This window comes from Rousettus aegyptiacus, unplaced genomic scaffold (assembly GCF_014176215.1).
Source record: "Rousettus aegyptiacus isolate mRouAeg1 unplaced genomic scaffold, mRouAeg1.p scaffold_m13_p_2, whole genome shotgun sequence".
NCBI classification, from domain to species: domain Eukaryota; kingdom Metazoa; phylum Chordata; class Mammalia; order Chiroptera; family Pteropodidae; genus Rousettus; species Rousettus aegyptiacus.
The window spans coordinates 30,252,317-30,266,543 of NW_023416295.1; the positions used below are offsets into that span (position 1 = coordinate 30,252,317).

Consider the following 14,227-nt stretch of genomic DNA (forward strand, 5'->3'; position numbering starts at 1 on the left):
GTTTTATATCAGTTAGCTTTCCTCCAAGTAACAGATCAGGGATCCAGACTCCTTCCGCCTCGGATGATACCATTTCTATACATGGCCTTTATAGTCTCCAGTAAAGATGAAGAAGACAGAAGTCAATTGAATTCTTACCCTCCACAAGCAGAAATGATCTATCAGTGCTTCTTAAATTTTATTTTCCAGAAGTGGCAACATGGCTATCCTAGATGCAGTGGAAACTGGAAAATGTAGAGGAACATATGAATATTGTAAACACTAACAGTTTCTGCTACATCTTGCTTATTATTTGATTTCCCTATGCCATTAGAGTATAAGCTTCGCAAGGACGGATATTTTTCTAACCTCTTTACTTTTGCATCTTCCACACTTAGAAGAGCATCTGGTTATCAGATATTTATTTAAAGAATATATAAAAGGGAAAATCCAGAGCTCCTTACCATTAGTAATAGGTTAGAAGTTGGAAGAACACAAGAAAGGATTCTGAGCAACCAAACTAGAAGCCACAAAATGTATGCACTAAAGCTCACATATGCTATTCACAGCACCTCCTCCCTCCCACAAGCCATTTTAGACAAAGGTCTAATGAGACTATCTATCTAGTCTATCAATTCCGTACTAAACTATAAGCAGGAAACTAGAATGAGATGAGAAAGATTAATTGAGAAAAGAAAAGGTGATAGGAAACCCATAGGATTCTAAGGAAAAAGTTACTCTTAAAGCACAGCAACGACAAAAACTATAGTAGCCAGAGGCTATTCCATGTAAGGGAAAAAACATTTTATACTTATATAGCTCCTAAGGGCATCATTGAATCATACAGCATAGTAAATAAATCATAGCCACTATGAAAATGAGTCAATTAAGTTTGTACACTTTCTTTAAAAAGACAGAAAAGTTGTAATACATTTAAGAGTATATTTTGACATTCAATGGATATTCTTCAATCATACTTCAAATTCTCTAGTTGTAACTAGGTATTAATTTGCTCGTGATGGCTGATAGATGAAATATGAGGGGAATGGATCTTTCACAGCATTACTGTGCTTAGTCATTTCTTCAGTAGGAAACTCCCACTGCCTGAATGCTATGTTACTTAAAATTTAAAAATCACAACAAATTACAAATTTTACAAAATCACAAATATCAGACATCATCAAATCCAGAAAAATACCATAATTTTTAAAATTTTAATTAACTGCCTAATATACCTTTTACAATACTTTTTGCTATGTATTTTGGTTTCATACATTGATATCTTCTTCATATGAAAATGATACTGTCACATTTTGCTCTATAAAGTTAAAAGATATCTCAGTCTTTCCACTAGCATAGTTGATTGAATTTTATTTTTATTATTTTTATTTTAGATGAGTTTTTTTTTCCCAATCCACAATCCAATATTAGGAGAGTCACATACATTTCTAAGACTTGTCAAATTTGAAAAAATCTGTACCAAATTTCTTATACAGTTAAAGAATAAGATGTGGGAGGATTTTCTGCATTCTAGTTCTGAATTAATACTTTTCAATCATCATCTATTCATTGCCTATATACTTCTGTGCTGGGTCCTGAAGTACACATCCTTTTGCTGATGTAGTCTCTGGCTTTTCACCTTCATGTCACAACAGCAAGTGGCTCTGTTGATGGCAGGCCTTCGAGCAGCTATAATAGATGTCACTGCTACTATGTAATGTCAGGGAACCATATAGATTTATTCCACTTTACTAACTCAACTTCCCCTTAGCCAGATCCCCAAGGTACCTACGACCATTTCAATGCTTCCAGATACCAGGAAAATAATGACAGAAGGAGAGTTAAAATGTAAGAGATAGCAGTCTCAAGACGAAAATATTTGACTTTCGAAACCTAAGGCCATGTGAACACACTTCTAGGACTCCTCCTACAATATTGGAAGGGACTCGAAGTTTAAATTTCTTGGAATCTGCCTTTGAGTTTAGCTTTGGACACTGCTTCAGGAGGACTGTTCACAAACTTGAGCACGTTAATAAAAAGTGGGTAACTCAGGATGGTGAAGAGTCAGGACACTCTCATATGATAAGTAGTTAAGGGCCATGGAAAGATCTTGGAAGAGACAATTCAAGCGATTCACAAGTCTGTCTTTAGTACTTGGAGTCCTTTGAGGTGAAAGAAGTGTTTTGACTCAGTATAAGAAATCATTTTCTAATGTTCTGACAGTTTCAACGTAGAATTGACCAGCTTGTGAAATACTGAGTTTTCTTTATGGGTATGGTTCAGGAAAAGGCTAGGTGAAAACCAGTCATGAATTCTTTGAAGGGGAGATCCAAATTAGGTAGTGGTGGTGATAGGGGTTGGGGAATGCAGTACGAAAAAACATAGCCTTAAACATGTTGGCAAGTCTGAGATTTCAGGATGACCTTGCTATGAATCTGACGTCTTAGCCTCAAGTTTAATGCTTGATAGATATAGAGAAAGTTTTAAAGATAGAGGAGGCTGCTTTTAAGGTGAAAAAAGTTTGTATTTTAACCTATGGGCAACAATAATGATTCATTTTAGCTCTATTTTTATGCCTTTTGTTTTTCTTTAAAGCTAGATTGTAACATAGAGGTTAATCAATATAGGAGGTTATTGCAAGTGTGAGGTTGCAGGGTCAAGAGCAAGTTATAGAAAAAGGTCATGTTGGATCTCTTGGGAACTCTATTCTTCCAGTGAGGACAAAAATAGAACTTTTTTGTGGTGTGTGTAGTTGGGGGGGGGGGGCGGTTCATCAGTTCTGTGGAGTAGTCTACCAATGATGCCTGGGATGGAAAGATCCAAGGGAATAAGAGTTAGGGCTTTTTGTAATATGTGACAGACCACAACTGAAACTGACCTGAGGGAATAAAAAGGGGGTATTGATTGGTTTTGGCAGTAGAGTTAACTTCAGTCATATTCGCCTCCTAATGTTCAAAAGACATCATCCTCTCTCCCTCAGCGTTCCTTCTCTTGAAGTTGGCTTCATTCACGTGTACTGGTGGTACTTGTTATCACTAGCTTATATACTTCCAAAACTATCCTAGTTTAAAGGTCTTCTTTTTTCCGAACTGATTTAGCAAAGCCCCAGATTGAGTTCCTGGACCAATATGCCCATCCCAGAACCAATCGCTGTGGTCTAGAACATAATGATTGGCCAATTCTGGGAAGTGAGGATGGGAGGTGTCAGTATCCTGGAACCGCGAAGACAAGTGGGCAAGAGGAAGGGGTAGTTCCCAAAGGAAAACGAATCCTCGTTACCAGAGAAGGGGGAGAGATGTATAATACTGACAGCACGCACTCAAAAATTACAGATTACAGATATCCAATATTTTGGAGAAAAATGTTTTGGGACGTCCTCCATATGGCTCTAGTCGATAAACTGTAAAATCTAGCAAATCTTTCCCATATCTGGATTGGTACCATGCACAGGGGGCCAATATCCTTACATTTCAGCGTTTTTACTCTTTCTCCTAAGTGGGACTGAGTCAATGAAGATGCTACAGAAGTAAATACAAAGCAGAAAGTATTTGTATGGTAAGCTTTTAATTTTAGTGCCCTCTTTAGGCAAAGGAGCTCCGAGCGCTTTCAATAATCCATTTTTAATGGCAACCACACCCCAGGTAGGTGACGAGTATTACCGTGTCGTCCTTACACTTGGGGAAACCGAGGCATGACACTCCTCCATTCAGCTTTCCCGTGGGATTTAGGAAGAGTTCTGTGTGCATGACCTCAGAGGGTCTCCTCCCTCCTCCGTGGCGCCTCTCAGAACCCTCCTATCCTTCGGCGACGCAGGAGAGCAGCTCCGGCTCCTCCGCAGCCTCGGGATTCGTCCTCCGCCCAGCTGCCCCCGCCCCGCTCTCCCGCACCTTCCTCAGGAAGGTTCGGCTGGCCAAGGTCTGGCTGTCCCTCCCGTCTCACCCCCATCCCTCCCCTGGTCCCCGACGTGCAGGAGGCCCCCAGCCAAGCGCCCCGCAGGGAGGTGCGGGCAGATGCTGCCGAGGCTTCTCGCGGGAGGGGCGGCAGCAACGCCGGAGGTGAGCGGGCCGCAGCGCAGGGGTTGGGCGGGCGCTCGGGCCCGCGGGGCTGGAGGAAGGTGGCGGCGCGCGGGAGGCCGGGCGGGCCGGCGGGAGCGCAGCAGGGGAGGCGCAGGATGGCCGGAGCGCGGCTCGCTGGCGACGCCTGGAGAGCGAGCGGCGGGCAGCCGGGCGCTGCCGGGCCGCCGAGCTCGGCCCTAAACCTCGTCGCGGCGCCGGGACCCGCGGTGCAACCCCGAGCGCGGGCGGGAGACATGGCTTCGCGCGTCCCCGCCGCCGCCGCCGCTGCTGACTCGACACGATCGGCGGGGGGCGCGGGGGGCGCGGCGTAAGCCGGGGGTGGGCGGCGGCGCGGAGCCGCTCGTGGAGCTCGGGCAGCTCGGGCAGCTCGGGCAGCGAAGGAAGATGCCCGCACAAAGGCGAGCGCAGCCCCGGCCCGCTGAGCAGGGCGCCGGGGAGAGCCGCTGAGGGGCGCGCCGGGCGCTCTCTGTCACTGCGCCGCGTCTTCAGCCGCTGCCTGGAGTCGCGGGGTCCGGGACAGCGGCGCAGGGTCCCTCGGCCCCGTGGGAGCGGCTGCCGCAGCCAGGAGCTGCATGCGAAGCGCAGCGGCGCCCGCGGCTGCCAGCTTTCCCCGCGGTGCGCGCCGAGCGGCCGGAGGGCACCGGGGCCGCAGGGGCCCCGACTGCGGGGGCGCCCTCCCGTCCCGTGGCCAGGTCCCCGTCTGCAGAGCTCCAGGTGAGTGCGCGGCCGCCGCCTGGCCCTCGCGCCGCAGGTACCGGACAGCGGGAGGTGGCTTTGTTTTCCTCCCTCGCGCTCCAACGCGGTCATTCATTTGACATTTTGACTTCCGCTGCCCTAAAATGCGAGCGAGAGACACCGGGACACGTTTCAAGGTTTGGTTATCCCGGGAGCTGAAACATTCGGGGCCATCTAAGCATCACTGAGGGAGAGGAGGCTTCATTTCCTTTTTGATTTGGAATGTGTTGTAAATATCCTCTGCTGGGGCTTGGGGCCTGGAGGAAACTGGGGCTGCAGATTTAGACGTAGACGTCTACGAGGACGTGCAACTGCAGAGGGCTGGCTCTTCCATGCCTTGTCTTTTCCTCTGTTAGCAGTGCTCACGTGTTTTCTCCTGATTTATTATTGTTATTATTACTAGGAACATCTTTACAGGCACGTTTAGTTCTTTTGGAGTTGGAAGTCTTTGGCGACAATATAGAGAGCTCTCAGAGTTGCAAGGGATCAATAGATTTAATTTTCAAGAAGGCAGGCATTGGCGATCGTCCTAGATAGAGGTGGACCGTAGGCAAACTTTCAGTAGGCTTTAGACTTCTGTTATGTTTCAACTTTCACTTTTCTGGAGTCAAGCAAACTTTGAATTCTTATTGTACATATATATACCTCTGTCAAAGTGTGAAACTTAGCTTTTCTTGAACAGTTTTTTATACTTTTGTCATTTAGAAGAAAAATATTTTAGCGGAGTCCTCTATTAGACCTGGTGAAATTTCATGTATCTATTTGTCTTACAAGTATGATTTTCATTTTACTATTTCTCCTATTCCCTTGAGAGCTCATTTCTTCGTTGCTTAGAGAGAGCTCCCTCCCCCACCCTTCCCAGCAGATGGCTGTGTGTTCCAAGAGGTTATCTGTAAAATGACACATTACATATAAACAAAGAAGGATCAGTTATTGGGTTTGTCTTTGGAGTTACTGAAGCAAGAGGCCTAATCTGGATGGGGATATTATTCATGTGAAAATCTGGAGGTTGCTAATCTGTTTGGTCATCAGAAGATTCCTGCCGGGATTGTTTATACAGTGTGGGAGACAGATGGCATCCTTAGCAGACAAGAGAAGCCCAGCATAAAGGGCCATTGTATTCCTCAGAAATTATCCACTTCACTGTTGGGAGGTGGGGTAGGGTGGGTGGAGGTGGGGAAAACATAATTTTAATCTCCCAAATGAGGTGTTATAACTTTACCATCCAGCAGACTGACCAATTAATTTTTTCCATCTTTGTACATTTAAAAACTAATTATTAAGCTGTTTGTTTTGATTGTTTCTTTGGCACATTTTGACCTCATTTATGGTTATGTGAAGCAGTTTAAACAGTTATATTAAAGAATAATCTTTGAATTTAAAATTATTGTACCATTTATGGGGGGAAAATGGTCAACTTTTTAGTTCTTGATCATTTCAACAAATGGGTCCTTCGACTCATAGTGGCTGGAAGGACTTTAGTCCAATCTGCATGAATTCAAAAGAAGTTTCTTCTATCATCTCCATGGCCAGTGGTTCCCTAACTCCCAGCATTTCCCCCCCAACTTTCAGCTATAGATAGCTTTACCATTGCCTCCATCACAGCACTGGGCAGGCTTTGGCAATGAATCTTTAAGAATGACTGTGGAGTCTAAGGAAATCAAAGTCATTCTGAACTTTTGAGATAAACCAGCTGGAGCTTTGCTGCTTTTACCACCATTGTAAATCTTTATGTGCTGTAGATTGCAACTAGATTACAAAATTGGTCTTCCTTCTTTATGAATGTGAGGGAAAATATTTCAGTAAATTAATATTCCATCCACGGGACTAAATTTAATGAAGAATATGAGCAATGTTATACCCCTCTGAATAGGAAGTATGGAATAAGAGTAAGCATCGACTCTGTTTAACTTGGGCAGTGTGATCTTGGGAGAAAACATATTTTCTTAGTCTTTTAAAGCCTTTTGCACCACTGATCTCAGCAAAAGGCAAAGAAACAAAAGTTGTTACCTGTAGTTGAGGGCAGATGCTATAGCCTCTCATCTGGATGAATGTGTTTTGCAAGAGAGGTCGCTTTTGGGCTCTGTCCAGTTTTAGCATGTACCCTGGCATTGGTGAAAGGATCTAACATTCAAAATACTTGTTAAATCTGTGGCTGGTATCTGTGTACCTTCTTAGCAGGTTGCTCTCTTGTGAAGTGTTCCTTTAAGAGAAACCTGAGGCTCCAGGCCTGGGGCTAGCTGCGGACCTGGCCTGGATCCACATTCGAGGGTGTTGCTGCCTACGTTCTTGGGAAAAATTTGAAACAGTTTTGACTGGTGTGTTGGAGAGGGAATTTCCAGTTCTGTTGTGGAAAAAAAAGGGCCTGCATGAAAGCTCTGGCGTGAAAGTGAGAGAACTGCATTTGAAGTTTGGTTGACATAACAGAGGCAGAGGTTGCTTCTTTACACACAAGATGCCTTTTGTATGGGGATATGAATTGAGGGACTAGAAGGGTGACTGTACCTCCTGATTTGCCTGCTACAGTCTCAGTTTATTCTTATTGACCTATCTTATCAGATTATCAAATGCATCCCTTTCACATTTAAAAGTGTCCTAGTTTGGACAATAAATTATGTGGTCATCCTACATATTGAAATATCTTGACTATTTACCACTCTCTCTTGACCTCAGATTTTGAGTCTATCATTATTTCAGTTTTTTATTTGTTAAATGCAAACATAAGAAAGGTAAAAAAAAAAAAATTAAACCAAAATATGCATACAGAAAAAAATAGCAAGGAAGGTAGAAGAATAATTGATTGCTTGCTTGTCATCTATTTACACATACAAGAAATAAGATAGTTACATCTTTAAGTTGTTAGGTGTCCAGTATGACTCTAAGCCTATGTCGTTGCTGTCAAGAATGGTAAGAATTAACACTTGCCAATGTACTTAGGGCTGACATGAATTGGAACAACTCCTGTGACTCGGGAGAGCAGCTCCAATAAAACCTGTTTGCAGACCTGATATGATGCATGGCTCTAGCAGATATGAATGCAAATTTCAAGATCTAGTGTTTGGTCCAAGTTTTGGGTATTTACTGAGAGTTCAGAATACAAATGTTGTCGTGAAGACCTGACTCCACATTCTCCTAGTTTCCAAGCTCTCTGAGCCATGAGGATTATAGAAGAGCTTTTGTTTTCTATCTTCTCCTCTGACTCCAGTCTTGGGTATGAGTCTCCACTTTTCACACAGGGGGCTTGCTGAGGAGAACTTGGTAAGCCTGTTCACCACGTGAAAATTCTCACAGGGGTTTGAGATTGTGCAGGTGACCTGGTGGAAGCTTGAGTTCCAAAGCTAGATATATGAATCTCGTGGCACCTATTTCTGCAATTGCTGTACTCATTTGCTGAAGAATCACCTGTTTGAAATAGTTCAATTGCAGTGGTGGCTAGTAGGTGTTATAATTGAGTATGGCTGTCACTTTTTCCATACCCAGTCCATTAAAATCCTCAAAAGCTTGGTCAGCATGCCTGAATAAGAAGAAATTTATGTGTCTCTTTCATAAGTAGGAAGACTATGTAATTTTTTTTTGTCCAGAGTAAAAGGGATACTGACTGGAAGGGTCACCAGATCAGAAACCGTAAACTAGGGATCTCCCAAGAAAACTATGAAGTACTGTTGTCTTAACTATGACCCAAGTCCTTAGCTTTTATATAAAGAATAGCCGTATGATAAAAAAAAATGTTCTTAGTTTCTTCTAGATTTGTTCATCTATGTGTTTATGTATGTGCATGCATATATTCATATGAGTGTGTATGTTTACACAAACATTGATCATATATTTATAGATATGTGTTTTGTGGTGTTAAAATTAACCACTTGCGAAGGCTGAGTCATTTGGAAAATTGTGGCCTTCATCATCTTTTTCGTGGATTGACTTTTTAACTAACTCCGCATCTAACCTTTCCAAACTTTAAACCATATTCTCACCCTGTGTGGTTCTAATACCAATTCGTTGGTATAATTCTCTTATTTAAAAATCTTTGATGACTCCCCATTTTCTGTTTAATTCTCAAAGTAAGATCCACAGACAGTTTTATGGTTAGAAAGGAAAAGAAATGAAAGAATTTTATTCACTCATTCATTCCACTACTATTTACTGAGTACCTTCTATGAGCCATTCTCTTATCTAGGTGCTGGGGATGTACCAATAAATAAAACAAAGATCTCTGCCCTTGTTAAGTTTGCATTCTATTGGGGGTCGAGGGGTGGGAGTGGGGACCAGATAAACCAAATAAATAAGTAAATTATATATAGCACGCTAGGAGGAGGTAAATGCTTTGGAAGAAAGAGAAAGTAGAACAGGATAAATATGGTTGAGTAGCTCTCATGGTGAAAGAGACCTTAACAAAGACTTAAAAGGAGGTGAGAGAGGTTACTGGAGTGTTCCAAGCAGAGGGAAAAGCCAGTGCAAAGTTCCAAAGGCCTGAAGGTGAAAATATGTTTGGTTGTGTTCAAAGATTAGCAAGAAGACCAGCATGATGAGGTGGGGTAACCGAAGGGGAGGTAGAGGTGAGATCAGAAAGCTGGTGTAGGAGTGGCAGAACATGTAAGACCTTGAGATATGAGAGTAATTATGATTTCAGCAGAAATCCGATTGTGTTCTTAAAACTCATAATATTAATAGTTATGTTGTACTGTGAAAACTGCAGTGGTCAAATTAGCTTACATTTCATATGGTGTACTTTATTTTGGTTAATATACTTTTTATGTCGTTTGCTTATTGTTTATTTGTTCAAATAGCATTTTGTTGTTGTTGTCGCTGGTCTTAAATTGTATCCCCATTTCACAAAAATGGATCAGTGGCTCAAAAGTGGTTCATCGAAGAGTGAAAATAGTGATGAAATAGTAATGTAAATGCTACGGTTCGGAATGTCATAACCAACTTAGAGAACCGAATTTCACTGCAAATATAAGATGTGAATCTCTGTGTAAAATCAAGGGAATCTGTGATGATTTCAAAACAGTACCTGAAATTGAAAAGTACAAATGGAAGTATGACGATGACTGTCTCAAAACTCTTTGTTATTGGGCTTACCATCCATTCACTCCTAATCCCCAGTCATTGCCTGTTATGAAACTTTGTCTAATAGTGGCATGAAGCCATGGATGTTTTGGTGTCATTTTCAAACAAAGCACAGTGGCTTCTCTGTTATACTATCGAAGTTTTCCAGGACAAGCACATAATAATGCTTTCCATTACAAAATTAATGTATTATACTGCTGAAGGTAGATAAGGGACTACAGCTCTTATAGCATTTATTAAAGGATCCTTGTAGCAAAAAAATTAGATTGAATCATATTATTGAAGAAACACTTGGAAAATCAGCTGAAAAGTTAAAAAGACAAACATTATCCCTAGAGAGAAACCAGAAGTTATTGACACAATTCTTTTGTTAAGTGACACGGTTGGCTGTTGCATAATGTCAGTGGAGTAAGAGTGTGAAAGAGCGATTACTATCAAGTACATGCTAGCAGATATTTCACTTTATGGTTGGATGAAACCACTGATGTCATGTAGAGAATGAATCAGCTCTTGGCAATTGTTCAGGGAGGAGCGCTTGGTGATGCTTTGTTTATTTATCACTGAAAACTCAGGCTAAAGGGAAGAGATTTTTCTTTTGGTTAATCATTATCTTGGAAAGCAGAAAAGTTGTTCAAGGGGTAGGACTGCCAGAGTAATAGTTTCATGTTCAGATAAGGAGGTGATGGCTTCATGAAGGAAAGAAGCACCTTGAAGCCAATCCACATGCTACTCCATTCACAGAAAAGACGTAGTGCCTTCTGATCTCGAGCGAATACTAAAAGAAAGAGTGAAAACTGAATGTAGTCAGATCGTGCGTGGCTGCTGAGTATAGGAGTGTTCTGTGCAGAGTGATAAGCAGTGGTTATAGGGCTTCTCTATGCTAATGTATGCCGGCTGATTAGGGAAATGCGCTCATATAATATTTTCTCTGTGGAGTAAGACAAATGTTTCTTCACGACAGTGATTAGAAATATTTTCTCTTACACCAGATACATTTTACCACAATCTTAGCACTAAGAAGTTTTTTTCATTAGATCATGGGAGATCCACATTGACTGTAATGGGTTAAGGAGGTAGTATTTTCAGTCGTAGCTTTAAATAAGCATACTACCTCTCAGTGTCCTGTGGAAAAATAAGAGCACAAAGAAATAGAACTTAGACCTAGTAATTTTGATGGGGAGAGGGTACAAATATATGCTTGGTGTTTGGGAGCATATAGAGAACCATGGTCGCGGGGAACCTAGGCTTTTAGGCTTTTGCTTTAAGATACCAGGTGTCTGTGGGTGCAAGCAGAAGGTGGAGAAATCTGACAATTGGACATGACCTTTCTTATACTTTTGCCTTAGGCTTGGCTTCACTTCAGAAAAATGGACATGATACTTAAAGGTTTTCAGGGCATAACCTCTATTGCCCCTGACCTAAGCTAGAAACAATAAATGATCTCTAGTGCTCTTAGATTCTTTTTCCACAGGTCTCCCTCTCTTTCTCCTTTCTTTTCTCCCTTTCTCTCTGTCTTCTTCCCTCCTTTCCTTCTTCTCTTCCTTTGCTCTTTTTTTCTTTAAGCCATTGAGTTGGCATCTTTAAATTAGGCGTTGAGAGCTCATCTCCTATATCTCTATGTCATAGGCAGGCATATGCTGTCCAGGGCCTCTAGGGAAGGGAAGTTCTGTGCCTTGCTCAGCTAATAATGCACTCTAATGTGCATATCCAGATATAACACACATTTAAATGTGAACCCTCATTCTTCAATAAAGACCCATTTCCTTTCTTTTTTGAACTTAAATAAAGATGGAGTCATTGTCTTTGGTCTAATAACTCTTCTATAGTGATGACCATTATTTAATCGTAGGGGAGAAGCCCTTCATACATTATTCGTTGAATAGACATTGATAGTCTATATATGTCAGGCTCCATGCTAAGTGATAGGTATAAAAGAAATAATTGGACATGGCCTTGCCCAGATTAAGCAGAGAACCTAGTAGGAAAAAAGGAAACATGGACATGATAAACAAATTCATATATAATTGCGAAGCAAATGTGGCAAAAATATTTATATTTGTTAAATCTGGATGGTGGTATATCAGCTCCTATTAAATTGACTTCTGAACTATATGAATTTATACATTTTAAAATATTTCATAGGTAAAAAGTGAAAAAAAACACAGTCAGGAATATGATAGGTGCTCTGTAAAGGGGGACTTTGGTAGAGAATGGAGTGTAGCTAATACTCCTTTAGGCGGAGTGGTCAGGGAAGAACTGAAGTGTGATTTATCACTTGCCTGTATGAGAGGGATGAGGACAACTTGAACAGGGTTCAGAGAAGAGTCACAAAAATGATCGATAATAGTTGGGAATAAGACCTATGAGAACAGTCTCAAAGAGCTGGGGATGCTGAGCAGCAGTAGAAGTTGCCTGGATGCAGTTATATAGGTTATCTTTCTCTTCGATTTATGAGGACTTTTACTTATCCATGTTCTCTTTACTCATTTCTTATGGTTCACAACAGGCAAGGGAAGTGATTCAAGTTAGAATTACAAGTTAGAGGAAAATTCGAATTTTGTTCTGCAGTTGAGGAAAAATTGGAAAGGACCTGAAAGGCAAATGAGCTCTTCTATGAAGAAATATTTCTGTAATGGTCTTAATAGGCAGTCATCAAGTTCTTAAAAGATCACTTCTATGCTTCTTCCACTCAGAATGGAAAGGTGGCCAAGGGGGTACTCTGGTTTATTTTAATTAGGCAGGTCTTCTCTTTCCATTCTCATAAATACTCCATACTCATATTTACCTCAGTAATTGTACCACAGAAAGCACTTCCCACCTGGAATGCCCACCAATTCTACTCCTCCAGGCTCCATATCTCCGTTGCCTTTCTGTAGACAATGTAAAAAACGGTCGTTTTCATGATCTCTTCCCCATCTTATCTTTTGGAAGAATACAGCATTTCTAAAAGTAAGTCCAGCTTCCTTTGCCACTGACTGACAGTAAGAGTGGGGGTAGAGGGAGTATCATAATGGTAAGGAGCAGGGGGATAGAGGGAAGTGTGTTTCATTTGACATCCCTTCCCCACAGATGTTGATATGCCACCCCCTGGGAATCACTATTTTATAGCAACTAAGATCCTCTGCTTTAGGCGGTACACTGGTTATTTTGTTTCCTGTTAGTCTTTTTGCCACTTTGATTTTAAGCACCCTGAATATATGGAAACTTGGACGACCTCTCTGTATAGTGTTCATTATTGATCACAAAGTGAATATACAGTGATCAATGCCTAATGACTAAAGGAACCATCAATTTATTTCCCATGGACCATTATGAAAAGCTGTTACTTATATAAGTCAGATATTAAATAGGCACAACTGCTAAAAAATTATATTTTTGTAGTTTTAAAGTGGCAGAAAGTCAAGTCTTGGAGGTCTAATGCATTCAGATAATCCTCTTCTTAGAAACCTCCTTCTTCTGTAAATCTAACTCCTTGCCGTTCAGTGTAGTCCATAGACTACATCTGCATCACCTGGAAGCTTGGTAGAAATGCAGAATCTCAGTTCCCATGCCAGACTTGTATTTTAACAAGATCCCCAGATGTGTTATATGCACATTAAAGGTTGATAATTATTGTTTTAACTCAAAATTCGGGAATTTAGAAGGACCATTTATCTTCGAAGAGAAGTTAGTCTGGAAATGAAGTTTTCATTGGTTTATGGATGAGATTTTCAGTGCTTTCTGCTGTGTGGCCTGGAATGACGCTGCTTCTTGGAGGAGCTTGCCAGACCAGAAGATACCTCTGTGGGAGTACGCCAGAGTGATTTAGTAAGTGGGTTGATACTTAGATGTTACGCAAGATAGTGATTATAGAAAGGTGAAGCAGCTGTTGGAATGAGAAACTAGGAGAGCTTGGCGAAGATAGGAGACATGGCCATACGAGCTAACACCAAAGATAAAGGAGGAGGTCACTTCTCTATGACTGGAAACAGCTTCTGACTCTCAGTACTTGGATATGTCTCAAATCCAAACTCTCTAGGGGCAGCAGGTCACACATGAAACCAGCTGGTTGTGCTGTGCACAGAAACCTTGTGAGGTGGTGAGAATCATGGAGAGGCATTCTTCATCAGAGGGCAAAGTGTCACCACTCAGCTCATTCAGTTGTTGCCACATGGGAATTTGGTACAGCATGCCTAAATCTTCAGATTTTTGAAATAAAGCTAAAAATATGTAAGTTTTTATGTATAACATCCCTTGAGTGTAATATGTTGGTTATTAAAATGTTTTTAGACAGCTCAGGCCAAACAAAATTCGTATGTTTCCTGCATCTGTTTTGCAACTCCTGTTCTAGAGCAGCAAAACATATGCGGTGGTGTGACTACCTGTCC

General features: G+C 41.5%; 1 protein-coding gene across 2 annotated transcripts in view; it reads left to right on the plus strand.

Annotated features, from left to right (window-relative positions):
* Window positions 1-3,704: 3,704 nt before the first annotated feature.
* The window catches only part of HECW2 (HECT, C2 and WW domain containing E3 ubiquitin protein ligase 2), a 320,650-nt gene continuing 310,127 nt past the window's right edge, over window positions 3,705-14,227 (plus strand). The window contains exon 1 of one of the 2 annotated variants that reach the window (XM_036237069.1): window positions 3,705-4,034. The gene's annotated coding sequence lies outside the window, so the exon portion shown is untranslated. Of the gene's footprint in view, window positions 4,035-4,661; window positions 4,770-14,227 lie in introns of those variants that run through there. The other variant, XM_036237068.1, reaches the window with a different exon arrangement.